Source organism: Ambystoma mexicanum, chromosome 1p (assembly GCF_040938575.1).
Source record: "Ambystoma mexicanum isolate Mex_15411 chromosome 1p, UKY_AmexF1_1, whole genome shotgun sequence".
Lineage (NCBI taxonomy): Eukaryota > Metazoa > Chordata > Amphibia > Caudata > Ambystomatidae > Ambystoma > Ambystoma mexicanum.
Window position 1 is genome coordinate 1,261,281,345 of NC_090921.1, and position 27,139 is coordinate 1,261,308,483.

Consider the following 27,139-nt stretch of genomic DNA (forward strand, 5'->3'; position numbering starts at 1 on the left):
CACCTATTTGAGGACCAAAAAAATGAAGAAGGAGGACAAACAATACCTGGATATAAAGTAAATGAATCTATACTGGATCAACAACCAAAAACACAAGGAATTAAAAAACACAACCCAACTGATTCATCGACCCCCAATAACAGAGCACCACCAAAACTACAAACGAAAAAAACGGGTAAATCGACACTCCCATCTAACAACCCGATAGGAAGATTTTTTGAAAAACTAGGGAAGACTCCCACAGTGAATCGTTTTGAACTTTCCGACTTAGAAATTCTGGCAGGAATCCCACCATCCCCTCAAAGAAACCTAAAAATGTCACCAAAGCCAGAAAAGACTTTTGAGGGGGGAGGCCTACAACCGCAAATACGCTGGCACCCAAGCCAACCTTCCTCACGCCAAAAGTCAGAAATAACCAAAACTGGTACAGACAATGAAATCACAGAAAACAGATCTCAGTGCTATGAGGATGGGAAGAATAATTCAATATTGAAAACAGTAATATCAGGAGAGAACAAAGGAAAGCAACAAGAAAGTAAACTAAACTCTGACCAGATGGGGGGAAAAAACAAAAACAAAGAAACAACAAAGGCAATAGACAACGCAAATCAAAAACCATTGCTTATACAACCAGATATATTAGGGAAAAATAATAGCGAGACTTCACTCAACGAAAGTAAAGCCGAGAAGGAGGGAAAAAAAAGAGACAGCTTGGCACAACCTAAAGCAAGCTACCAGTGGAACCAAGAAGAAATAAAACTGGCAGAGGCAATAATGAACTATAAAAAAATGCTAAAACACAGAGAGAACACCCGGGGTTGGAAACAGTCGCCGCAACATAAAAAGCCAGATGTCTCGACGGATGCCTTACGACTATTGTTCTCCACGCCACACAAAGCAAAAATAGAAAGTGAATCCCCAAAGAAAAAAGAAAAAAACTCACGTGTTAAAAACGTGGACATACTACCCGTCATGTCAGCTGTGACCATCGCACTGGCACCTTTCGGGAAATTATATGAAACAATAAACAAAACATTAAAAGACCATACTTCAATATTAGCAGCTTGCAACATGAAACTAACCCACTTGGAAGGGTATATAACAGCTTTAGAGGCATGGAAGGCATCCACAAAGGAACAAGGTACTATGACGGATAAAATGGAGGTGTTCCAGTTTTAAAAAAAATCAGTATCCAACAGTTCTCAAACCGAACAGATTGAGTACAAGGAAACCAGACACGAAGATGAACAAATAGCAACCACAGCAAAAATTAACTGGAGACCATCATCAATTAAAGATAAAATAGATACGAACCTAGGTGAAACTAAAAAAGGCTTGAAAGAGGATCAAAAAGAAAACCAGTCGACGAGGGTCCAACCCGAGAATAATCACCAACTTCAGAGAAAAAAGATCGCAAAAAATAGCTCAACTCAGAAAGAACAATTGAGCACAAAGGGATCCACTGCACAGGATAAACAACATATGGAAAAAAATGCAAACTTGTTCATGTCTAAGTGGATATCTGGGATGGACCAAAAAATAAAAGTCGTAGAAAGTGAATTACAAGAGACAAAGACGAAAGCAACACATAAACTTGTGGAGGAGAGCTCGCTTGACTTATTGGACCTAAGTACATATTCGATTGAAAACTCAGAGTCGGAAATACCTCGACCGAGTGGAAAGAAAAGAAAGGTGTCCCTTGCGGAGGATAACTCCTCAAGAACAGAGCACGGGGACAAATACAAGCAGAAACAAACAAAGGCGCCAGAAAAAGAGAAAAATAAAATAGACGATTTAAACCACAGAAGAAGTCGGATAACTCCAGAAAGGAAAACGATGTTTCGATTGGCTAACATAAAGATAATTAAAACCAAACATGAAAGCCCCAAAGACCGCCCCGCACAGAGTTCAAAGGAAAAACATGAGGGCGAAAGGCTTGATAACACACCGAATAGTGGAACCCGTCACAAACAATATCATCAACATAACCAAAGAGCACGACAAAACAAACCAGAAACATCTCCATATAGAAAAAAGTCAGACATAGCAGATAAGCGATATAATAACCAAAGAAGAGAAAAAACTAGTCCAAGTGACAGACACTCAGAAAGAAGAACTGGATCAAACAGAAGACACTCGGACTATTCTATACAGCCAAACCCCACTCGGACATCAGCAATTTTTACTCACAAGAGTAACTCATCACGCACCTTGAAATTAGAAAAACGTGACAAAAAGGGAGAAAAGATCTTACTAAACAGAAGAGCAACCATGAGACTTCTACAAAAAGTTCATAAAGAAGACCAAATTAGAAGTATGGACTTAAACATAGTAGAGTTCGCACACAAAGCTCGGACGGATAGTATCTTCCTGCATATTACATCTCAAACAGTGAAAAAACTCCTGTTATCAGTGGCAGGAGACCTAGCCAAAAGAGGATATACCTTAAGAGAAACTACAGCAGAGGAAAGAGGGTACAAAAGAGATGATTCACACAAAACAAGAGAAAAACGTAATTATGAAACAAACGAAAAAGAAATAAGGAAAACCACACAGATAACACCTGTAACTGAAAGACTAACTAGAACAAAGAGGAAATTCAATTCAATATCAGAGATAGATGACCGAAAAGAAGAAGATAAACGTCGAAAATCACGAGAATTATTGGATCAAAGTGATTCAAAGATGAAAAGTGACAAGGAAAGAGTAAAGACCAGAGAAAAGCTCTTCTCCCAAGATAGCTGGACACACAACGACAAGATATCACAAAGAACATCTCCGAGAAAGCCTAAAGGTCCTTTTCTTTCCCAGATCACCAGAGAAAAAGAAAAACGTACCATTCGTGAAAACACCTCGACGCAGAATCAGACGAAAGAGACAGAAAATAACCCTAACAAATGGGCATGGATTCCTTCGGCGTTGACAAGATATGTTTGGAAATAGCAACCAAATCGTCCCTCTGACAACCTAGAAGGAGAGACGTTAAAGGAGCAACACGCAGCCCAAGAACCAGAGCGAAACATTCACCTGACGCAACCAGGAGAGGTGAATCTCGGCCTATTCGACCTAATAAGTTTGCAAGAGACCTGGTTGCTATTTCCGCCAAGCCTGGACGGCTTTGAAGTATTACTCGCACCGGCCCAAAAAGGAGATAGAGGACGTCCTACTTCAGGCCTGCTGACAGCCGTAAGAACTGGCGGAGCTCTCAGTATAGTCCACAATCTGATATCATCTCTGGCAATTCAGGCAACATTGCTAGAATGGAAGAAAGAGGACTCTAGGCAAAAAAAATCCAGGCAGGATCTTATCCTATTATTAAACATCTACTGGAATCCACTGATAACAAAGACCAAGGGATTCCTAAATATGTGGAAAAAATTCTAACAGACGCAACAGAAATGTATGACATGGATCACATCTTGATATGCGGTGACTTAAATGCCACCTGTCCTGCACTCGAGATGGAAACGACTCCTCATTACATGGGTAGTGCACAATCAATAGCGAGAGGTACAGCATGGGCAAAACTGATGGAATCCCCGGATCCGTACAACTTAAATTCCCTCGAATCAGCCAAATCCAGAATTCCAACATGGGAAAGTGCTGGCAGAAGAAGCACAATTGATTACATCTTTGCCTCAAAAGAGCTATATCTCCAAACCAAACGTTTCAAGGTAGTGAAGACCACGGCCACCGATCACAATTTACTAACTGCAAAGTGGTCAGCAAAAAAAAAGACGCCAGTGATAATGCCGAAAAATCTGAAAATAAACCAACAAGGAAACCGATTGAAAATTACGACAGAAGGCATAGTCTGTATCACGGCAGCTTACAACGGACAAAAAAAACGAAACACTTTGAAAGAAAAACTGGATTACCGTCCTCTTTTGATCCCTTACCTACATCCACGACGCAATAGAACTTATGACAAAACTCATTTACATACTCATAACAAAGAACTGAGGATAAAGAAATCAAACCTAAGAAAGGCTACTCGCCTTGCACGAACAAATCCAACACAAACAAATATAGATTCGGCAACCAAAAACAAAAGACTGTACAAATCGTGGATACAATCGATACCATAGAAACTATATCAAGTGGATGCAGAGAACATGCTAAGAGCAGTGTGCAAAAAAAACTCACGAGAGTTCTGGACAATCATAAAGCACAAAATCGCACCCACTGACATAAGAACCATAAACAGTGTCCTAGAAGAAAAATGGAGTGAGCACTACACTGACTTATACAAAGATCCTACCCCAGGGGAAACAACATCAACCACTCAAGACCACTCCAAATGGATAATATACTCAGAGGAGAATATTCTGATAAAGATCAAGAATCTGAACAACTCCCGTGCCCCAGGTCCAGATGGCATCTCCAATGTCCATTTGAAACAGGATGCAGAAATTTGGGCTCCACTAATATCAGAAATCTTCAGAAGATCGAGGATTTCGAGATCCATCCCTGATACGTGGAAGACAGCAAACATCGTCCCAATTTATAAGAAGGGCCCGAGGGACGACCCGAGAAATTATAGGCCGATCGCACTATTAGATGTTCTCGGCAAACTTTTCGGATCACTGCTGTTGGACGAACTCCAGATATGGCAGAAAGAGGCAAAAACAACAGACCCCTTCCAATCAGGGGTCGAAAAGAATTTGGGAACGTCAGTCAACATTATGTTGATTAGCATCCTAAAATCAAAAGTGTTTGAGGGGCAACTATCAATATTCATTGCCTCAATTGATCTGGTCCAAGCTTTTGACTGCGTGAATAGGGAAAAACTGTGGAGAAAACTGGAGAAACAAAAATGTCCACCATCCATTCTTGATCCAGTGAAAGCCCTATATAGCGAAACATCCATCAAAATCCTGCTCAACGAAGCATGCTTGATGTCTGAAAGCATAAAAATGGCCAGAGGTGTGAAACAAGGCTGCCCTGTGGCGCCAGCGCTGTATAAGGCCTATATGGCCGACATAGCAGATTCCGAAAACGACACTCGATCATTTCCTCTGCAAATAGGCGATTCAAAAGTGACAAGATTGCTGTATGCAGATGACATTCTACTAATAGATCAAACAGCAATTGGACTCCAGAGACAAATAGACAATCTCACAGCCTATCTGAAGAAAAATGACCTGGAGCTTAATACATCAAAAACGAATATTTTGGTCTTAGAAAAACCGACGAGACCGAACACAAGATCGCAATGGTTCGCAAATTTGAAGAAACTAGAAATAGTCAAAAGCTGTACTTAACTCTCGTCCAGTAAAATTGATAAAACGATGCAAGTACATCTGTTTTCCGAAACAAAAACTTTAGCAGCACAGGCAGTGTCTTTGGATAGGAAATTTGGGAAATTCTCAATTCTTCCACTCATAAACTTTTATAGAGCAAAGGTCTGTCCAACTCTGACCTACGGAGCCGAAGCCATGCCACATCTGCCGAAGACACTGTGGGCTAAACTTGAAGGTATATTTTGGCGCAGAGTACTACGACTTCCAAACTCCACTCCCATTGCAATCATTCGACGCGAACTGTGTCTACAATCATTGGAATCTGTGGTCACGAGAAACAGCCTATTATTCCTGGGTAAAATCATAAGGAACCCACGACCAAAAATCCTGGACATCATACTTCAAGAGTTGAAGAGTGAAGAAAACCCAACGATAACAAGCTGGCACAGTTGACTACTGGAACAAGCGGACAAAATCGGATGTTCAGAATGGGACATAGAACGGATCCCGGGAAAAATAAAGAAAAAACTTAAAATACAAGATTGGATTGAGACTCTAGACAAAGCAGAAGATCTCACAGTCTCCACACACCATACAACGAACACGCAAATAATAGACGAAGTCAGAAACTGTCTAAAAAAGTTTCCAGATAAACGACTGAGAACAACCTTTTTAAGAGCAAGGTTAAACTTATTGAAAACCAATGAGATTCTCTTTCGTAGAAAACAGTCAACTACCAAAAACTGTCGCTATTGTAAGACGATGGAAACCGAAACACTACGCCATCTCCTCCTTCATTGCTCAGGAACGGAAAACATGCAAACCACCTATCTCAATCCAAACAGAGCTCGGCACCTAACCACAAATGAAGAAACTTGGTGGAATATGCTAATGTTTGGCAATTCCACATCTTTGACAGTGGCTACAGCGAATCTTTTGGAAAAACTGAAGCTGGAGGAAATTAATCTATAAAAGAAAATTTCATTGGTAGTCCAAGCAAACAGAAAACTGCACGATATCCACAATGGGAAACAGTGAAAAACGCAAGAAAATCTGGACAAAATTTGTAAAAATTGTTAATACAATTAAAAAAAAAAAATAACAAAAAATAACAAAAAAGTCCTTCATATTTTTCTGGGACTTATTACCAAATATGAAGGTTTACAGTTATAATGATCAGTAGTTGATTGATGAACCTGCGCAATGGTGCTCACCATGGTCTGTCCAATTACTGTATCTTGTACCGGTGCAGGAGACATTCTCGGCAAGATGATTTCCTGCTGGGACTTAAATACCGTTTTTAGTGCAAGGGGAGGGCGCACAGCCTCCACTCTTTTATGGGTGGAAGCGGCGCTGGTCAGCCACATTCTGTTACATAGTTTTCTCACTGACATTTTTGAGGGCAGCTCCTGACCGGATTACATCATGGGAGACCGCATGGCCCCCTTCCATTCATTCCAAGTTGTAGCCCCAGGATTTCAACAGCATTTTTGTAAAATAACAAATATGTCGTTATTTTCCCAAAATCCTGCTGAGATTGATTTGTGCCCGTTACAACTAAAAACAGACGCAGTCCACACAGTGCACTGTTGTGCTCTATGAGGACGCCCACGCCCACTTGAGAATACTAGTGGAGCCTGGGCGTCCTCTTTTGGCTCAGTGAATGGTCCTGTTTAGCACCTTCACTGTGCCAAGTTTAGAATAGGGGCCTGAAAGTCTTGAGTCGCTATAAGGGGCTGCTCCACTGGGTCTGATGAGCTCTGTGGCACTTCCTGGGCACTTGGGTTCGTTGATATCTCCTCGAGCAACATCTGTTCAGCTGACATTCTACTTGATGAGATATTCAGTATATCTAAAGCCTTTTGTGTAGTCACAGTGCAACTTTGCCTTCCTTCCCCTGTTTCCCTTTCCCAGTTGCACCCGCTGCAAAGTTTGGACAGGCCAGCAACGGCCACACACTTGAAGACAAGACAAGACAGCCGCTGATTTTGCACCGAGCGCATCGCTCTTATTTACGCCGAGCCACTTTAACAGTTCAGTAACAATTCAGCAGAATGCACTACTGTTGACCACACGGCTTGAGAAACAGAGGCTTAGCGTGCAGTGCTCAAAGGAAAACTCCTGCACTCACACAATGGTTATTTTGCAGCCTCTGATAGATTTGCACTCGCAAAAAGTCAAGGGTGGTCAACAAAATGGTTCATTCATATGCTAACAGTCTGCAAAGCGGACTAGCTGAGAATACAAGACTGGTTGAAGTTTAGGCAGTTTCCCATACAGTGCGGTATTGTCTTACCGATTAAACGTTGGTCAACCAGCCAAATGCTTAGGGCCTCATCCGCCGACCCCCGATCCCGCCTAACCACCAAACCGCTCACTTGGCTCACTTTGCTGGCTTACTTTGGTGTGAATATATACCATCTCCTGAACTAGACGTCTGTGAGGATGAAAAAGATCTAGTTATCATATATCAATGGTAGTTGTAAATGTTGGAGAACAACGTTAGCTATGCCCATCTCTTTGTTGCCTTCACCAAAGTGGAGAACTTTTGAAAAGAAGTCCTTTAGAGAGTTAAGGAGGTAACAAGCCATGAGGACATTCACAAACAGATACTAGATGTTTTTAGGATTCCAATAATTTAAATATCTAGAAGTAAAAATCATTCAGCATTACAAAAAACATCATTGTACATCAAGGAAAAAACACAAATATCTACAGTTCGAGGAGTGACTGCTTGAGATGTCGAAGTTAGCCACTTCGGGGAGAGTGACCATGTCCAGTCATGATCAAGAGGAGAGATTTAAAGCTATTATGTGGTGGAGATATATTGGAGCTCATTTTCAATTGAGCTGTAACATGAATGGAAGGCTTGAAAGCATTGAGTAAGGCTTTAACGCCTTTCATTCACACCACAGCTAATTTCCAAGCATTTGTATGGCAGAGAGGAGGGGCGGAACGCAACTTGCCATGTCTGTCATACTAATGCTATTTCAAAAATGGGTACTCCCTGTTTTTTGTTATCGCGGGGACGACACTATCATTGGGAGGCTAGTAAGCAGAAAGCAAAGGATAATAGGTCGACTACCCCTACCTTGAGTCCCTGAGAGGCACAAGGTTAAGTCCAAGATAATCTCATACAATTTTAAAATTACTGACACCACACGTAATATTTATAGAAAAATTCATTTTATTGTTCGAGCATCTTGTGCCCAGAGTAAAAAGGCTCACTAGAACCTATATCTGTAAAAACAAACTGTGCTATTCACTTACATTCTAACTGGTGTTTACACACCAGACCTTTCATGATGCCGAAGTACACAGACAAATGAAAACGGGAAAACCAGTATATATTACTGTAAACATGAACACATATAATCAAGACGAAGGATCAGACATGTTTAATCCTCCCAACTGTAATGTGTACCTCATGGGTTTAGCCAGAGCGGGTAGTCATTCATATAGTTCTGTATTTCATTTGCTAACCACTGTGTTCTAATTTTATCACGTTGATGTAGGGTAACCGGGGGTTGCTTTGTACACATCAAATACCCTATCATAGATTGTTGGGATGAGAGATAGGAAACAAAAATGTAGAGGGTTCCTATTAACAAGTCGACATATGTTTCGGCCTTTCTGACTAATACAGTACTCTCTCTCGGTGCCGTTGGTTTTGATGATGGTAGTGGCCGTCTTCAGGACATAAAAAAGTAATGTTTTCGGTAATTAGTACTTTTCCATTGGTTGGTTATCTAAAAATCAAAATATATAAAAAATGTATTTTACTAGGAGCTGTTTATGAACAGAAACATACTAAAAGAACTAAAAAACTGTGGTAACAGACAGTAATCAAACCATCCCTTCCTGGACTAACCTGAGTGATTCTCTATTTCTTCGAGTCCTGTTAGGTGACTTTATCTGTATTTTCATCTGGCTCCTTGATGGATGCCGAGCATACAGTGTGTATTCATGCACCGTATCTGTAAGTATACATGTAGCAATCAATAGGGCGCTCATATTTACTTGGCGGTATTTCATAGTTAGAATGCTAAAAGGTGTTTGTCACAAATTAGGGAACAAGTACCTTAGATATTTTGGTATTGTGACGAAATTGCTGGGGAAGGCACTCCACACGATATTATTCAAAATGCTGCTGTGTTCAGAGTGATAACAATTTCATCTGTTGGTTTGAAGAAACATCAGCTGAACAAAATGACACGCGAAGCTGTCATTACTCAATGCGTGTAAAATACAATTAAGCTAAGGAGTTATTATATTCAGACTTGCCGATAATATAGAAGGGCAGTTTTTAATTTTTTTCTTGTGAGGTTAATCCCATCAGTGAATTGAAGGTGACTGAGCCTTTGCTATTAGTTTTAGCATGGCGCCCAGGTATTCATTTTTGTTGTGCAAAGATTTAATCCCACAATTATAGCACGCACAAATACAGAAAGATGCACTACTCCTATTGATTGGAAAATATACTTAAGTGCATCTAGAGCATGCATTTAGCCGAGGCTTTTACACTATTGCGTGATTGTGAGACACACAAACCTTACAAATTAAAATGCCATACTGGTTAGCAAAGGGGACACCCACCCCCCATGTTGCCACGGGGTATCATGCAGGAGAGAGGGTGATTGCAGTGCCACTTTACACCATCGTATCACGCGGTGACTCACCTGCAAGGAAAACTCTTTAGCTCCTGGCTTTCACACGCAAGACTGGGGATTCAACCGTCTCGGAAGGCAAATGTTCATTCATTTCCTTCTAAGTCTCGTATTTGAAGAGGCGTCACGATCACGTGATTGGATGTTGTGATGCTGGAAATGCATCGGAGGGAGAGGGCCTCCGTATCCTTGTTCTTTACTGCTTTTTATCGTGTGTTCTGTCGTGTTTTCTGCGCAGGAGTTCATGTGGGACTCCTGGCGGTGCAGCTCTCTCTCTTTTGGTTTGGTGAACGGACCCGTGTGATACCCTTATGGCACCCAAGGGTGTGGGTACAACCCTGTGCCCCTAATGTATGTTTGTGGGCACCTGTGGGTGGCCCGCAGAGCAGGGTATGGGCTGGTGGCAGCTCCATGCTGAATTTGACAGGTGCGCGGAGTATCCTCCATTTTGGGATACCCCGGCCCTGCCATTGGGATCAGTTGATTCCTGATGGAAAACAAGATGGCCCCTGTGGCCTCTTGCTTTCTATTACCTATTACCTTGTTTTCCCAAAGTCCTGGGAAGCCCTGACTCTGTCCCTTCCCCCTGACTGGCTGTTGGGTGGAAGTGCCATATATGGTGTTGTTGTGAAGGCCCGGCCAGACTAGCTGGAGCCTTCCCAATGATGTATGTTGTGGGTACATCCTGTGGGTGGGACCCGGGTGAATAGAGTGTGTGACAAATATGCATTCTGTGTTGTGGATGTCTAGTATCTGGTGGTTGACACAATGACTGAGACAGCCCTGCCCGAAACCGGTATGAATGCAGTTTGGAGTGTTGAATGGCTCGGTACTTTTCCCAATACACAGAACTTGTTGTGAGTATCTGGAGAGAAGTGAATGGCCTGAATACCTCGTGTGCCTGATTGGCTGCCTGCCTGCATGAATTCCCTTAGTCGTGATTGGATGCTTGAGTGTGACCCAGCGGAATGAATGGGGGATCAACAGTATATCTGGGGACCTCTCACTGCTAGGTATTGTGTTCAGAAGCTGAAGTCCACTACGACGAGTAACTGGAGTAACTGGAGTAACTGAAGCTTGACCTTGAAGCCCTGCTGGACGAGAAGAATTGTAGTTGCTCTCCTTCACAATCTGAAAGCTGCTGTGCCTCCAAGGACTGACCCAGAGAGGACCTGGTAAGGCGCCCTCTTCCGAGCTACGAGGGACCATCGTGCACAGCTGATCTTTGCCAAAGCTCCCTGGTAGACAGACCTTCGACAGGCTACCGACCCGAGACGGGGACTGCCGCGGAATCTCAAAGAGAAGCACTCCGACTGTTGTCCGCCACTGTCGCCGACCGCCGTCGCCGACCGGAGCCGCCGTGCTCCCGTTTGCTTAAGAACTTCATTTTGATCATTGGACGCTCTCGTCTGCATCGTCGCCCGCTTTATCCTGCTGGAGAAGGCCCAACCGTCAACGCGCCGAGGAGCATCCGCCGGTGGGTTTCCCGCCACCTAAGGACCACAGAGACCCGACGACTCGACGCCCTTGCTGGGCCACAGTTCTTCATCATCTCTTTGCGGTCCAGAACTATCGTCACCGAGGTGCCCCGCAAGCCTCTTCCTTGCAGGACGTCAACGCTCTGTCGTCGACGAGCACTGCTAGGAACGAAGCTGCCACTTCACTGCCGTAGTTCAACCTGTTCACCGTCGGACGTTCGACGACCCGTGACTCCTGCCTTAAAGGGAGGGCACTCAAGAAGGGCTGTCGATTCCCCGACACCGAACGCCGAGTTCCTCGACGCCTCTCAATGATCCGTGGCTCCTGCTTTAAAGGGAGTCACTCAAGAAGGATCGGTCGACGCCTCTTCAGAGAACTCTACTCCACCAGGTACATTGGGGGGGTAAAACCTTAATAGGAGGAAGTAAGACTATTGAACAATATATGGACTGGGCTTGTGCTATATATATCTTTATTTACAGGTTGCCCAGGTGGGGGGATCTCCACACAGAACTGTGCCTATTGGTAGGGGTCAGCATTCTTCCTATTGTTCCAATCGTCTTATCTCTATTGCTGGTTTCCTCGTTATTAATCTGCGTGACATTTTAACCGTACAGTTGATACATTTTAATGAGATTTGATAACATTGGTGGTACCACTTTAGAATTGTATATATTTATCATTGTTGACTTCCAAGTACAAAGTGCGTTATTGTGATCGTGTACATACCTTTGAATATTAATTATATAAAGACTGTGTTTTCAGTAATACAGTGTGTGGACATTCCTTTGTGGGGGTTCGGGGACTACACTGTACTTAGGAACCAGCCCGCATCACCTCCTGAGAAGCTAGGCCTTGATTGTTCGTCCATTGCTACCTTATGGAGAATCTTGGCTGGGGTCCTCTGTGCCTCTCCTCTACCATATAGAGAGCGGAAGTACAGACACCCCTTACCAGTCTTTACAGATGTCATGAACAGAACAGAATAACATCAAAGTTTCTTTTTTGGACTTAGGGATCATCAAGACTAATCATGATAAGCTTGAAACAGTACTCTATAAGAAACCTACAGATAGAAGTACACTGCTCAACTATACAAGCTTTCACCAAAAAAGCCTGAAGGAAGGCCTTCCAATCGGCCAATTTTTGCGTATCCGCCGGAATTGTTCTCAGATAGCCGACTACAAAATACACGGCCAGGCTCTGTAAACAAGATTAAAAGATCGAGGCTATCCAAAACAAACCATCCAAAGAGCCTACAAAAGAGCGCAACATATGAAGAGGGAAAGCTGTTTAAACGCGACACAAAAAACTACATTGAACAAGATCACATGTGTGAGTACCTTCAGCCCAATTAGTGCCCCCCTCCGAAAAACCATTCTGAAACACTGGGATATGTTAAAAACAGAGGATTTCAACCGAGCCAAACCCCGGTTTGCCTTTAAAAGGCAAATATATCTAAGAGACAACCTGGTACATACATATCCATCTCCAGTTACACCTAAAGCAACCCATAACACACTATGGGGGCTTCCTCCAGTGACAGGACACTATAAATGCGGTAAATGCTCAGTGTGCCCACAAACCAAAAACATGAAAAACATCACTCTGGGCACCCGAGTAGTCCCCCTGCGAGAATTCACAAATTGTGCTACAACTTGGGCGCTTTACGTAATTCTCTGCCCCTGTAATTTAGCATATATTGGCAAAACCAAAAGGCAGGTGAGACAACGAATTTGTGAGCACAAATCGTGTATAAAAAATCAAATAGACAATAAGACTATGGTAGCTCACTATATGAAAAAACAGCACAAACCCACAGAGATGCTCTGGTGTGTCTTACAGGTTGTCCAACAAGCCCCCAGAGGAGGCAACCGTGTGCGAGCAACGCTGGATTTATGAAACCAACTAATGCGGCTGTGGAATGGAATAAATTCCTGTGATTGGTTATAGAGCCTGTACTTTCGATATTAGCAGAATCTTAGCAAGTGAGTCTCAATGAACTCTCGACAATATAACAACTTATGAAAGGCTTGCATCCATTATCTGCGATTAATTGTGCTCTATATAGGTATTTGGGTACATTACCCTACATTACCACAAGTCTTACCAACCACAACAGGATGGATGATGTATGACACTAAGTGCAATGCATTCACCCTAAGAACAAAACATCACACCACCGTCCCTGAGTACTCCAATGCTTCCAGCTTATGACAACATGTTATTAAGAACCCTCCTTTTGAAAAGGGTGTGTACAGAGATTTCTCTAAAAATATTTCCGCTTTTGGCTGAGTAAACCAGGAACCCTTTTTTAAAACTCTTTTATGTCTCCTAGTCCTAACCAGTATAGACGTATACCACCTGATGGTATAGAAACTACAAAAACAGAAACCTTGTATATAAAAAATTGCAAACATTGTAAATCCGTGTTTGAACTGTTGCTGGAAAAACATATCACCAGAATACAACTTGGTTTGCATTGTATTACGAGAATTTGTCTGCATGCAATTGTCTGTTCTCATAAATGTTAGCACTAATTGGGAATGCATTATTCTGTCTCTGTGAACATGTGTACTCATGAAGGTCTGTCTTCTGTAAACTATTACACACTAGTTAAAGACTTGTTCCAAAAGCTTTACTCTGCAACACCTATATATAAAAAACACATGTTACAGTCTTACTGTAGGCTCCCAGCACCCCCTAAACGTGTTTAGAGCATCTAGGCAAAATGGAAACTCGTAAAGCATGCCCTTCTTTTGATCGCCTTTTCCACATGCAGATATGTAGTTTTTGTCTATTTTAGGAAACTACAAATCCCAGCCAAATTGCAGTCTTTTTTTGCGCTCCATACATGCTGAGTTCGCCCATGGGATGTAAACCCTCCCCTACGAGTGAAGGGCTCAGATATCCGTTTTCATGGGACAACAAGCTGTTCCTTGCAAACGTATATTTTTTCTAAATAAGGCCGTAATGCGGCGTCATAATGCATCCGTGTGTGAACGCATTGTTTTTCTCACGACCACCTGACATCCAATCACGTGATCGTGACGCCTCTTCAAATACGACACTTAGAAGGAAATGAATGAACATTTGCCTTCCGAGATGGTTGAAACGCCAGTTTTGAATGTGAAAGCCAAGAGCGAAAGAGTTTTCCTTGCAGGTGAGTCACCGCGTAATACGATGGTGTAAAGTGGCACTCCAATCACCCTCTCTCCTGCATGACACCCCGTGGCAACATGGGGGGGTGGGTGTCCCCTTTGATAACCAGTACGGTATTTTAATTTGTAAGGTTTGTGTGTCTCGCAATCACGCAATAGTGTAAAAGCCTCTGCTAAATGCATGCTGTAGATGCACTCAAGTATATTTTCCAATCATTAGGAGTAGTGCATCTTTCTGTATTTGTGCGTGCTATAATTGTGGGATTAAATCTTTGCACAACAAAAATGAATACCTGAGTGCCATGCTAAAACTAATAGCAAAGGCTCAGTCACCTTCAATTCACTGATGGGATTAAACCACACAAAAAAAAAAAAAAAACTGCCCTTCTATATTATCGGCAAATCTGAATATAATAACTCCTTAACTTAATTGTATTTTACACGCATTGAGTAATGACAGCTTCGCGTGTCATTTTTTTCAGCTGATGTTTCTTCAAACCAACAGATGAAATTGTTATCACTCTGAATACAGCAGCATCTTGAATAATATTGTGTGGAGTGCCTTCCCCCGCAATTTCGTCACAATACCAAAATATCTAAGGTACTTGTTCCCTAATTTGTGACAAACACCTTTTAGCATTCTAACTATGAAATACCGCCAAGTAAATATGAGCGCCCTATTGATTGCTCCATGTATACTTACAGATACGATGCATGAATACACACTGTATGCTCGGCATCCGTCAAGGAGCCAGATGAAAATACAGATAAAGTCACCTAAGAGGTCTCGAAGAAATAGAGAATCACTCAGGTTTGATTACTGTCTGTTACCACCGTTTTTTAGTTCTTTTATTATGTTTCTGTTCATAAACAGCTCCTAGTAAAATACATTTTTTATAAATTTTGATTTTTAGATAACCAATTGGAAAGTACTAATTACCGAAAACATTACTTTTTTATGTCCTGAAGACGGCCACTACCATCATCAGAACCAACGGCACCGAGAGAGAGTACCGTATGAGTCAGAAAGGCGGAAATATATGTCGACTTGTTAAAAGGAACCCTCTACATTTTTGTTTCCTATCTCTCATCCCATTAATCTATGATAGGGTATTTGGTGTGTACAAAGCAACCCCCGGTTACCCTACATCAACGTGATAAAATTAGAACAGAGTGGTTAGGAAATGAAATACAGAACTATATGAATGACTACCCGCTCTGGCTAAACCCATGAGGTCACATTACAGTTGGGAGGATTAAACATGTCTGATCCTTCGTCTTGATTATATGTGTTCATGTTTACAGTAATATATACTGGTTTTCCCGTTTTCTTTCTCTGTGTACTTTGGAATCATGAAAGGTCTGGTGTGTAAACACCAGTTAGAATGTAAGTGAATAGCACAGTTTGTTTTTACTGATATAGGTTCTAGTGAGCCTTTTTACTCTGGGCACAAGATGCTCGAACAATAAAATGAATTTTTCTATAAATATTACGTGTGGTAACAGTAATCTTAAAATTGTATGAGATTATCTTGGACTTAACCATGTGCCTCTCAGGGACTCAAGGTAGGGGTAGTCGACCTATTATCCTTTGCTTTCTGTCATACTAATGCTACAGCATCTGCACCGGCATGGATTTTTTTATGCCGGTGCAGATGCTGGAGATCCCTATGAGGTCCGCTTGCTTTATGCACAAGCAGGCGCACCCGGCCCCCACACAGTGCCCCCATTTAAAGACCGTACTTGACTGGTAGATATAGCAGATGTAATGTCGGTGATAATTCACAGGAAGAAATGAACACTTTAATAACTGGCAGGTTATCCCAAAGACTCACCGGTACCTCTCTTCCTCTCCTTGTGACTGCGACCTTCCAGCAGTGGGAAGAATCTGAAATCGAGATAGGATAAAGATTGTTTAAGATACAGAAAGGTTAGTAATATGCAAGACCTATCAGGAAGATCCTAGATGCAAACTCACGGAGCGTTGTTGAGGAGTAGCAACGCATCCGTGCGTCGTTCACAGGAACAGATAAACATTCTCTCGGGTAGGGGGACGGTACTTCCTGGATACTGAGGCGTGCAACATCTAGACCCGCATCTTTAGTTGCAGCGGCCATCTTGCCAGTAAAAATGGCGACACCCGCCGTCCCAAGGTCCATCGAAGCCACAAGGACCAACGCCTTCGGAGAGGCGTGACAGTATGCCCCCTCGAACGACCTGGTCCACCCGATTTATTCGGATGAGATCGAAAAAACTGGCGGACCAGATCTGGAGCATGAACAGCTGATGCAGGTTCCCATGAGCGATCGGCCAGAGAATACCCCTTACAGTCAATCAAGAACTGCAGACGTCCCCGAAAAAGACGAGAATCGCAGATGCCAGCCACTTCATATTCGGGACCCATCGGAGTGACGACAGGAGGGAGGGCACCAATTTTTACTCGGGAAAAACGATCAACAACGTCTTTTTTCAATTGTGACACATGGAACACAGGATGAATCCTGGACCAAGACGGAGGGAGCTTGAATCTGTAAGCAGACAATCCCAATCAAAAAGGGAAAGGGACCGAAGTATCTAGGGGACAATTTGGAAGGCACCAGATGTCGGGGCAGAAATCGGGAAGCCAACCAAACTAAATCACCCGGCACCAATCTCGGAGCCGGAGTGCGATGCCTATCAGCAAAGCATTTGACACGGGCCTGGGCTTCCAGAAGAGAGGTCTTAGCTGTCCGATGTCCCGTCTGAATAGTATCAATGAGATTGTCCACATCGGGAAACTTGGACGAGGAGACTGGACCACTGGGAAACCACATAGGGTGATAACCGTAGGAGCCAAAGAAAGGACTGCGCCCCAAGGCGGAGTGACAAGAGTTATTATAGGTAAACTCAGCCACGGGTAACAAGGAACACCAGTTGTCTTGCGAGGCAGAAATGTAACAACACAAATATCCCTCCAGAGTCTGATTAAGACGTTCCGTCTGACCATTCGTCTGTGGATGGAACCCTGAACTTAACGCTCGGGAGATGTTCAAACTCTTGCATACCTGCTGCCAGTATCGAGACGTATATTGCGAACCGCGATCAGAAACAATTGTTTCAGGAAGCCTGTGAAGAGAGAAAATTTGTGAAAGAAAAATCTTTGCCATCTGGGCTGCGGTGGGAATCAGAGGAAGCGGAACAAAATGTGCCAATTTTGTAAAGTAATCGATTGTGACCATGATTACTGTGCAACCGTCCGACAATGGAAGTTCAACAATAAAATCCGTTGAAATCATTTGCCAAGGATGCTCAGGGACAGGCATAACCGATAGGAGACCTGAAGGGGCAGACCAAGGGTATTTAGATTGTAAGCATATGTCTCGAGTCATTTCCGGCCACCAGAAATTTCGCTGGATCAATTCCTTGGTATTAGTCACACCTCTGTGACCAGCTAGGTAGGAGTCGTGGCATAGATGTAGAACCGTTCTTCTTAGTTCCACCAAAGGGAGAAAGAGCTTCTTGTCTTTATAAGCACATCCTTGGGACAAGGTAAATTTCCAAATGGACAAAAACTTAGGATTCAACTGGATGAATTGAAAGGTCGAATTTGCCACATTCTGAAGAAATGTGGTAACCACCTGCACAAATTTGGCTCGAGGAAAAAAAGGCTCTGATCGGAAAGGCATAGAGGAGTTATAATCCTTTCTGGACAAAGCATCCGCCTTAAGATTGGCTCTTCCGGGAATAAAAGTAACTACAATCTCGTAAGGCGAAAAGAAGTGTGCCCAACATGCCTGTCGGCTATTCCGGGTCTGAGAATACTGTAATGCGCGTAAATTACTGTGGTCTGTTCTGACCTCAATCGGGTGTCTTGCCCCCAATAGCAGGTGTCTCCACTCTTCAAATGCTCTTTTTATAGCCAGTAATTCCTTTTCGAGCACTGAATAATTTATTTCTGAAGGCGAAAGTGTCTTCGACAGATAGGCTACCGGATATTCTATTCCTTGATCGTTCTCTTGAAGCAGAATGGCCCCAATGGCCTGATGAGATGCGTCCGATTCGACAATGAATCTTTTGGCTTGGTCTGGAGTAATCAGGATGGGTCCTGTGAGGAAATGTTTCTTCAGTCTCTCAAATGCTAGATGTGCCTCTTCCGACCAATGAAATCGTACATCTTTCTTAAGAAGAGCTGTCATTGGGAGAATCTCTTCTGAATAATGTGGGATGAAACGTCTGTAGAAGTTTGCAAATCCCAGGAATCTCTGTAGATACTTGATGCACATTGGAATAGGCCATTCGGTAATAGCTGATACCTTCCTAGGGTCCATGGCTACCCCTTTCGCTGATATTATATACCCCAGATATGCCACCTGGTTCCTGTGAAACTCGCATTTGTCCAATTTGCAATAGAGATGATTGTTGAGCAATATCCTTAGGACTTCTTTTACATGATGACTGTGTTCAGATGGTGACATAGAGAAAACCAGAATATCATCGAAGTAGACTATAACTGTGTGAAGCAGGATATCTGAAAATAGGTGGTCCATAAAGCGTTGAAAACAGCTGGGGCGTTGGACAGACCGAATGGCATTACTTTATATTCATAATGTCCCAAGGGAGTACGGAAAGCCGTCTTCCACTCATTGCCAGCTCGTATACGAATGAGATGGTAGGCCCCACGGAGATCTAGTTTTGTGAAGATGGTAGCTCCTTTAACGGCCTCAAGGATATCTGGTATGAGGGGCACAGGATAACGATCAGGGGTAGTAATTTTATTCAAGCCCCGAAAATCAATACACGGTCTGAGTTCTGTAGAGTCCTTCTTGGGGATAAAAAATAAGGAAGCCCCAGCTGGCGAGGTGGATTCCTGAATAAGCCCATTGCGTAGATTCTTTTGGAGGTATTCCTTAAGGACTTCTCATTCTCGCCTAGATAAAACATACATGCGACCAAAAGGAATCGGTGCATCTGGAACAAGTTCCAAGGCACAGTCATCTCTACGATGTGGGGGCAATTCTGCATATTCTGAATCGGAAAATACTGTCTGAAATTCCCTGTATTCGTGGGGTAATTCTTGAATATTGTTCAACATATAGGTGGAACAGGTTTTTTCTAATACTGAGATCGTGGGACGAAACCCCAGAGCTCCGTCCGAGAGACAGTGCGTCAAACAATGTTCTGAACCTAGGAAGACAGTGCCCGCCTTCCAATTGCTGTAAGGATTATGGGCTCGAAGCCAAGGTAATCCTAAAATCACCGGGTAGTGTGCCGTACGGATTACATCAAATACAATGGTTTCTTGATGGGAAGAAATATTCATCAACAATGGTATTGTTTGTTCCTTTATGGGACCTGAAACTAGCGGACTACCATCCACCGACTCAACTGGTATTGCCAAGGTTTTTACAGAACACGGGATTTTATGAGTTGTCTTCCAGTATGTATCAATAAAATTCCCTGCGGCCCCACAGTCTATTAAGGCCGTGACCAGAATGGAGTCTGAATCTCACCATTTGATTTTGACTTGCAAGGCCAGCATAGTGAGATCTGGGATGTCTGTTACTTGTGATGGCAATGTAGCTGTTGAGGAACCTGTTACTGACTCCCTAGCCGCGGTTCCCCTTGCGGTTGGGAAGTGGCGTTTACCTGTCTCTTGACTGGGGTGAGAGGGCAATCTTGAACTGTGTGTTCTTTGGAACCACAGTACATACACAGCCCCTTGACTCGACGTCTATTGCACTCCTCGGGGGTAAATTGGCCTCTTGTAGTTCCTATTTGCATGGGTTCTTCAGCCTGCGTTCTCCCGGCACTATGAGAGTAAGTAACAGGCTGTCTCACAAGACGGCTGCGGTGTCGTTCCCTTAATCTTTCTTGCAACCGGTAGTCCATCTGCATCACCATTGTTATTAATTCTGCCAGATTTGGCGGTCTAGGAATTCGGGAGATCTCATCCTTTAATTCCTCATTTAATCCCCTACGGAATAAAGTGATTAGAGTATCATCAGCCCAGGAGGTGCCAGCTGCTACCTGCTTGAAAGTGGTGATTTAAGACAGCAGATCTTGTGATCCTTGTTTAAAATCCAATAACTGTTCTTAGGTTGAAACTGTGATCTCTTGGCGGCTGAACATGGCTCTGAGGCAGTTCAAAAAGCCGGGGTAGGAATCTAATAAAGCATTATTAGTGGTAACAAGTGGTGTTGCCCATGCTAAAGCAGGACCTGTTAAATTTGCAATAATATGTCCTACCTTATCACGGTCGTTCTGAAAAAGGCAGTCTTGAACGAAAATTGAACGGTACAAGCCTCAATAAAGGCCTTGAGTTTATGTGGATTACCATCGTACAACCCCCCCGGAATTGGGCATGGAGGTATCTCGGAACAACTAGGGACTCTCCCCACCTATTGTTGGAGAAAGGCATTCTCCTGTTTTAACGCCTGAACTTCAGCAGTCAGTGCTTGCACTGCTGTAACCAATTGCTGTTGTTGGGCCGGATCCATATTCTTCTGTAATATGTAACAATGAACCCCTGAGATAACCTGCTCAGACCTCCTGATCTAATCAGGATGGTTTCAAATCTCTGGGCGTTGCTAACTGTAATGTCGGTGATAATTCACAGGAAGAAATAAACACTTTAATAACTGGCAGGTTATCCCAAAGACTCACCGGTACCTCTCTTCCTCTCCTTGTGACTGCGACCCTCCAGCAGTGGGAAGAATCTGCTTGTTCCAACAGGGGGGACGAATGCGAAAAGCCTCCCAGATACCCCTTCTCCCCACTAGAAAACCAGAGAGGAGAAGAGATCTCAGGGAAACACTCTGGGGAAGAAAACCCTGTGTCGACGGCTGCAGGAAAGTAGTCTTCAATGCAGCGGAGATTCAGGTGAAGTTCGGAGACTGGTGGTCTTGAAAAGAAAGAAAATGGTAAGTACTTGCAGGTAGGTGAGAGGTGGAAATGTAAGAGAGTATGATTCAGATTACCCTTAAACAGGAGTGGGAGGCGAGGAAAGGTGCCAGCCGGAAACTTCTGAGAATCCCTAGGGTAGCATGAAATAGTGAGATTAGAACGAGTAAGAGGACTGGATAGAATCGGGTTGAGGCCACGGGAGAATCTTTTACCTGGATAGAATGAAGGGCGGAGCTTGGAGTTGAGTCAGTAGTGAAGGGTTTGGAGCGAACGGGTGCAGTACCCGTGTCGCGTATGTCTGTAGATGTAAAAAAGGGAGAAGGTAATTGAGTATGGAGACGTCCGGAAGGTGGAGGATCCGTGTCAAAGTGACGGATCTCGGAGAGTCTGAATGTCGCTTACCGCATTCCGGAGAGTAACCGGTGAGCCGTTTGGAGCGAGAAAGTGTTGGAGTCCGGGGAGTCTGGAAACAGAGACGTGGTACGGTAGGCACTGAAATCGAGATCGGATAAAGATTGTTTAAGATACAGAAAGGTTAGTAATATGCAAGATGTTTCAGGAAGATCCTAGATGCGAACTCACGGAGCGTTGTTGAGGAGTAGCAACGCATCCGTGCGTCGTTCACAGGAACAGATAAACCTTCTCTCGGGTAGGGGGACGGTACTTCCTGGATACTGAGGCGTGCAACATCTAGACCTGCATCTTTAGTTGCGGCGGCCATCTTGCCAGTAAAAATGGCCGATGCCCGCTTTCCCAAGGTCCATCGATGCCACAAGGACCAACGCCTTCGGAGAGGCATGACAGCAGAACACCTTCTTCACAGCTCCTCCATCCAGGATTCAACTGCTGCTGCTGGAAGCAGACCACTGCAACTCCACGACAATGCAAAGGAGCTTGCTCTCCACCTAAAGATAGCCGCCGCCATCTATCCTGGCGAACATTCATCAAAATTCCTAGAACTGCATATCAGCGCTCCAGTGCTGCACGGTGCACTGCTGTCTGAAACTTCTGATTGGCCTGCATTGTAAATTAACTGGGAGCCAGAAACATACCGGCAGGTGCGGTCGGCCTCCACCTAAGGGCCATACCTGTCCAGGACTGTCAGAGCTTGAAGGTACCCCACCGCCATGCCAGGCACAACACCAACCCACCTTTGTGCAACATAGACTACAAAGCCCCTTTCTCTGACAAAACCTTGAGCTGCTGCCCCCTACGTCTGCTGAGTACCATCTGGACCTCTCCAACAGATCAACATGGCCTCAACATGGCCTCACAATGACACGCTCCACGGCCAGCTATCTCAAGCAACAGGTAAGTGCAATGCTGCTTCTGTGAGCCGCATCGTGCGCTCCATTCACTCCGCTTCGGCCATCATTCACCCTGCCCCCACCTACCTCCTACCCCCTTTTGTCCCATCACCATCAACCCACAACCATCAGAAATATGCTCATTCTCACTGGCAACCAACTTGCCAGTAACTTGACATCCCATCCACCTATATAGCCACAATCTCAGAAATGGTGCTCGTACCCATCTCCCACCTGCATCACACATCCTGCCCCACCACCTACCACCTTACACAAGCATCGCACCCGCCACCTTCCTACCTACACTCCCAGCATCCCAAAACCTGCACTCAACCACTCAAAATGACCAACTACACCAGTTAGCTTCCTTGTTTGATCCTAGCCAAGTGCCATTTTCAAAAGCTCGATCCACTTACAAACCAAATACCACATCTAAAACTAACACCATCACAACACTGAACACGAAGAACACCACAGTCAGCAAAAAGCCCCACCATACCAGAACCAGAAGCTATTGCATCACGCAAAGCACCATTACACCTGCAATACCTACCTCCCTTCCCCCACCGTCCCCACAAGAAATAGGTTCCTTCATTACAGATCCCTCATGACTGCCAACGACTCCAGAACCTCTGACGATCTCACACATCCCAATCGCCTCCCCCACCACAACTGCAAACCCACACCAAGCCTACAAACCACTCACCCTATCCTCAACTCAAATGCCCCTTAATCAACACCAGATCTATTCCAGATTATGCACCAGATATCCTAGACCTCAATACCACCAACAATCTAGATCTACTCACATCTCTGAAACCTGGCTCCACCCTGCAGCCCGATACGCACAATGAATCGCAATACCTTCCAGATACGCCACCCTCCGCTATGACAAAAGAGGTGGAATCACCTTAATCTACAAAGACACTCTCGCCATCAGGTCTATCAACACCAGCCTCCTCCTAACTGCAAACTACTATCCATCAAACTTTCAATATCTCCCACAGACACCATCACACTTCACCTCATGTACCAACCATCAGGCTCCACCAAATCATTTGAAGAGGACCTCCTACAACTCCTCCCAGCCAACCTCAAACCAAACCCCAGACTACTGCTCCCAGGAGATCTCAATATATGCCTGAATGACCCCACAGACACAAATGCAACTGACCTAGCCACAGACCTCAACCACCTAGGACTATCACACTGAATATCCAAACCCACCCACACTCTAGGGAGTGCCCTAGATTGCATAACAGGCCTGAACTGCAACACCTCTGTCCTGACCAACACCCCTTACCCATGGTCTGACCACCATAAATCTTGGTCTGTGTCTGATGGTGTATCCTTCTCTTCCTACCATACTTTATATGCCGAGGCACTTCTTTCTTCTAAATGTCTTTATTTCTCTGATCTCTTGCACTCTCAATCCTCAACCCCTCGCCGTCTTTTCCAATCCCTCTCTTGCCTATTGTCTCCACCTTTGCCCGATCACTCCCTTCTCTCCACACTTAGGGCATCTGATTTTGTTAATTTCTTCACTTCTAAAGTGAATTTTCTCCTTTCTGCCATTCCACTTGCTCCCCAGTCTTTACCCTGTTCTGTTTCTCGTTCCCACCTGCTGTGGTTCTTTCCCCTTTCTCACCTATCTTAAATTCTGACACTTCCTTACTCATCTCTCAGGCAAATCCCACTCCTTCTCCTAAAGATCTTGTTCCGTCTGCTGTCATTTCTAAAATCTATCCTCCTCTCAATTCTTACATTATAACTCTTCTTAACATTTCTCTCACTACTTCTATTTTTCCTCTTCTATTTAAACATGCTATCATTCTTCCTATTCTGAAAAAACCTTCTTTGGATCCTGCCATTCCTTTGACTTTCCGTCCTATTTCTATTCTTCCCTATCTTTCTAAATTCTATTCTACCTCGCTTTCAATCTGGTTTTCAAGCTCTTCGTTCTGCGGAAACTGCTCTTTTATCTGTTTGAGACTCTCTCCTTTCTGCCAGCTATGCAAAACACTCTTCTATTCTTATACGTTTGGACTTATCCGCTGCTTTTTACAGAGTGGATCACACATTACTTTTTCTTTCTCTCTTCTTCGGCTTTTCGGGCTCTGTAATTTCATGGTTTTAATCCTATCTTGCTAATAATACCTACTCAGTATCCTGGACTGGTGTTAATTCGGATTGCTTTCCTCTTCTACACGGTGCCCCACAAGGGTCTGTCCTTGGTCCATTTCTCTTCTCTTTGTATACTTCTCCTTTAGCTAAGAACATCTCTTCTTTTGGGTTGTCTCATCACTTTTATGCCGATGACACCCAACTTGGTCTATCCTTTTCCTCTTTCACGTCTGATATACATTCAAATCTTTCTGCTTGTCTTTCCGCGATGTGAACTTGGATGTCGGACCATTTTCTTGTCCTTAATCCATCTAAGACTGAAGATCTCTTTTTTCCCACCAATACTATCGCCCCTCCTGTTTACCCTCCATTTGTTATTTTTTCCCCTTCACAGGTGCCCTTTTCTCTGACTGTCCGCAACCTTGGTATTCATTGTGATACTAATCTTTCCTCTGCTCATCATATCTCAATTACATCTCGTTCCTGCCGCTTTCATCTTTTTAACATCCAGAAAGTTACACCTCTTCTTACCTTCAGTGCTACGAAGCATCTCATTTTTTCCTTAATTTTCTCTCGATTATTCTACCTGTTCTTATTTTTGGTCTTGCTGCCTCCCGTCTAGCTCCTCTTAAATTTAATTTCAATTCCTCTATCCGTCTCTTGTTTTCCCTTCCTATTTGTGACACCATTTCCCCTTCCGCGGTCTCTCCCCGATGGCTACCTTTTAATTCCCAGCTTAAATTCAATTTTCTCTGCATCGTATTCAAATCTCTTTATGGACTTGCTTCTATCTACCATGCCTCTCTTGATTCCTTCTATGTCCCCTCCCATACTCTTTGTTCCCAAACCCACTTTCTTTTAACTGTTCCTCGTCCCCCCTTATGCTTCCTCTCGTTTCTGTTCCTTTTCTCTCATGGCTCCTCTTTACTGGAAAGCTCTCCCTCTCTCCCTATGGTCTATTCATTCTTACTCCACCTTCCGTTCTGCCCTAAACACCTTCTTACTTCTGGCTTAATTGTACTGTGAGTTCTTCTGTAATCTATATTATTTTATTGTATCCACCTGCTCATGTTTATTGTACTGTAAAATAGGTTTTGTACAGTGCCTTGGTGTAAGGCGGTATATAAATAACAAATAAATACAAACAAAAAATACAAATACATATTATCACCTTCACCATTCCCACAGACAAACACCATGCAAGGACACCTACAACCTTACCTGAAGCCCTTTCCTGCTGCAGAAAAAATCTCAACAAAGACCGCCTCCTTCCACCACTTACTGATCTTAAAGACATCCCACATCCTACTACCCAACATCCCTTGTGGATCTCTACAACAACTCTATCTTGCAAGCAGTAGACAAATTAGCTCCCCTCAAACATTGCAAAGCCAAATCATCCACCCACAAAAGTTCATGGTTCACCTCTGAGCTCCTAGTCACCCATGCAAACAAACGAGCAGCTGAAGCCGCTTGGAAGAAAACCCCATCAGATACCAACAAACTGCTCTTCACTTGCATTGCAAAAGATTACAGAAAAGCATTACACACAGCCAACGCTATCACCTACAACTCCATCTCATCCAATGCTAAATCTAACACTTGGTAAGTCTTCTCCATCCTGAGGGAACATGAAACACCCCCTTCAGCACCCATAAATATCTTCAAAGATGATGCCTGCTGCACCAAAGTTCAGGAAGCCCTTATAGGAAAAGCCACTCTTTGACCACGTAGATGCCCTCGGCATCTCATACACAAACTATGCGAATGGCACCCACATCCTCCTCCCGCTATCAAGCAACTACCAACAAGATGTATCAACTCTCAACACCACCTATGAAATAATCCAAGAATGGATGGCCCCCTCATCTCCTTTGCCTCAATGATGAAAAAAAGAGATTGTCCTCAAAGGAACACATGCCACACTCCACAAACTTGACCCAGCCCACAAAGCTTTCATCATAGATGGAAACTCGATCCCTCTGTCATCATCGGTAAAAACCCTCAGCGTTTACCTAGATGCTACCCTTGACATGACCCGCTAAGTCAATGCTATTGCCTCTTCCGTTGCATACATCACTAGACTCCCGAATGCCAGCAGACTCTTCCTATTCACAACCAATCGCATACCATAGCCAGAGCAGTCATCTGAGCCAAGCTCAATTATTGCACCGCCCTCTCTCTGCGCTGCCTCAGAACGAAACCTGTGCAAACTCCAAATCATTCAAAACAACACCCTCCACTCTGCCCTTGGCCTTACAAAACATGACCACATC

At 43.8% G+C, this 27,139-nt stretch overlaps 1 long non-coding RNA gene across 1 annotated transcript; it reads left to right on the forward strand.

The window, feature by feature from the left end:
* Positions 1–14,302: 14,302 nt before the first annotated feature.
* LOC138573794 (uncharacterized) lies at positions 14,303–16,038 on the forward strand. The gene is made up of 4 exons (XR_011303928.1): positions 14,303–14,552; positions 15,033–15,151; positions 15,256–15,361; positions 15,465–16,038. It is a non-coding gene; the product is annotated as an uncharacterized lncRNA (long non-coding RNA).
* The last annotated feature ends 11,101 nt before the right edge of the window (positions 16,039–27,139 follow it).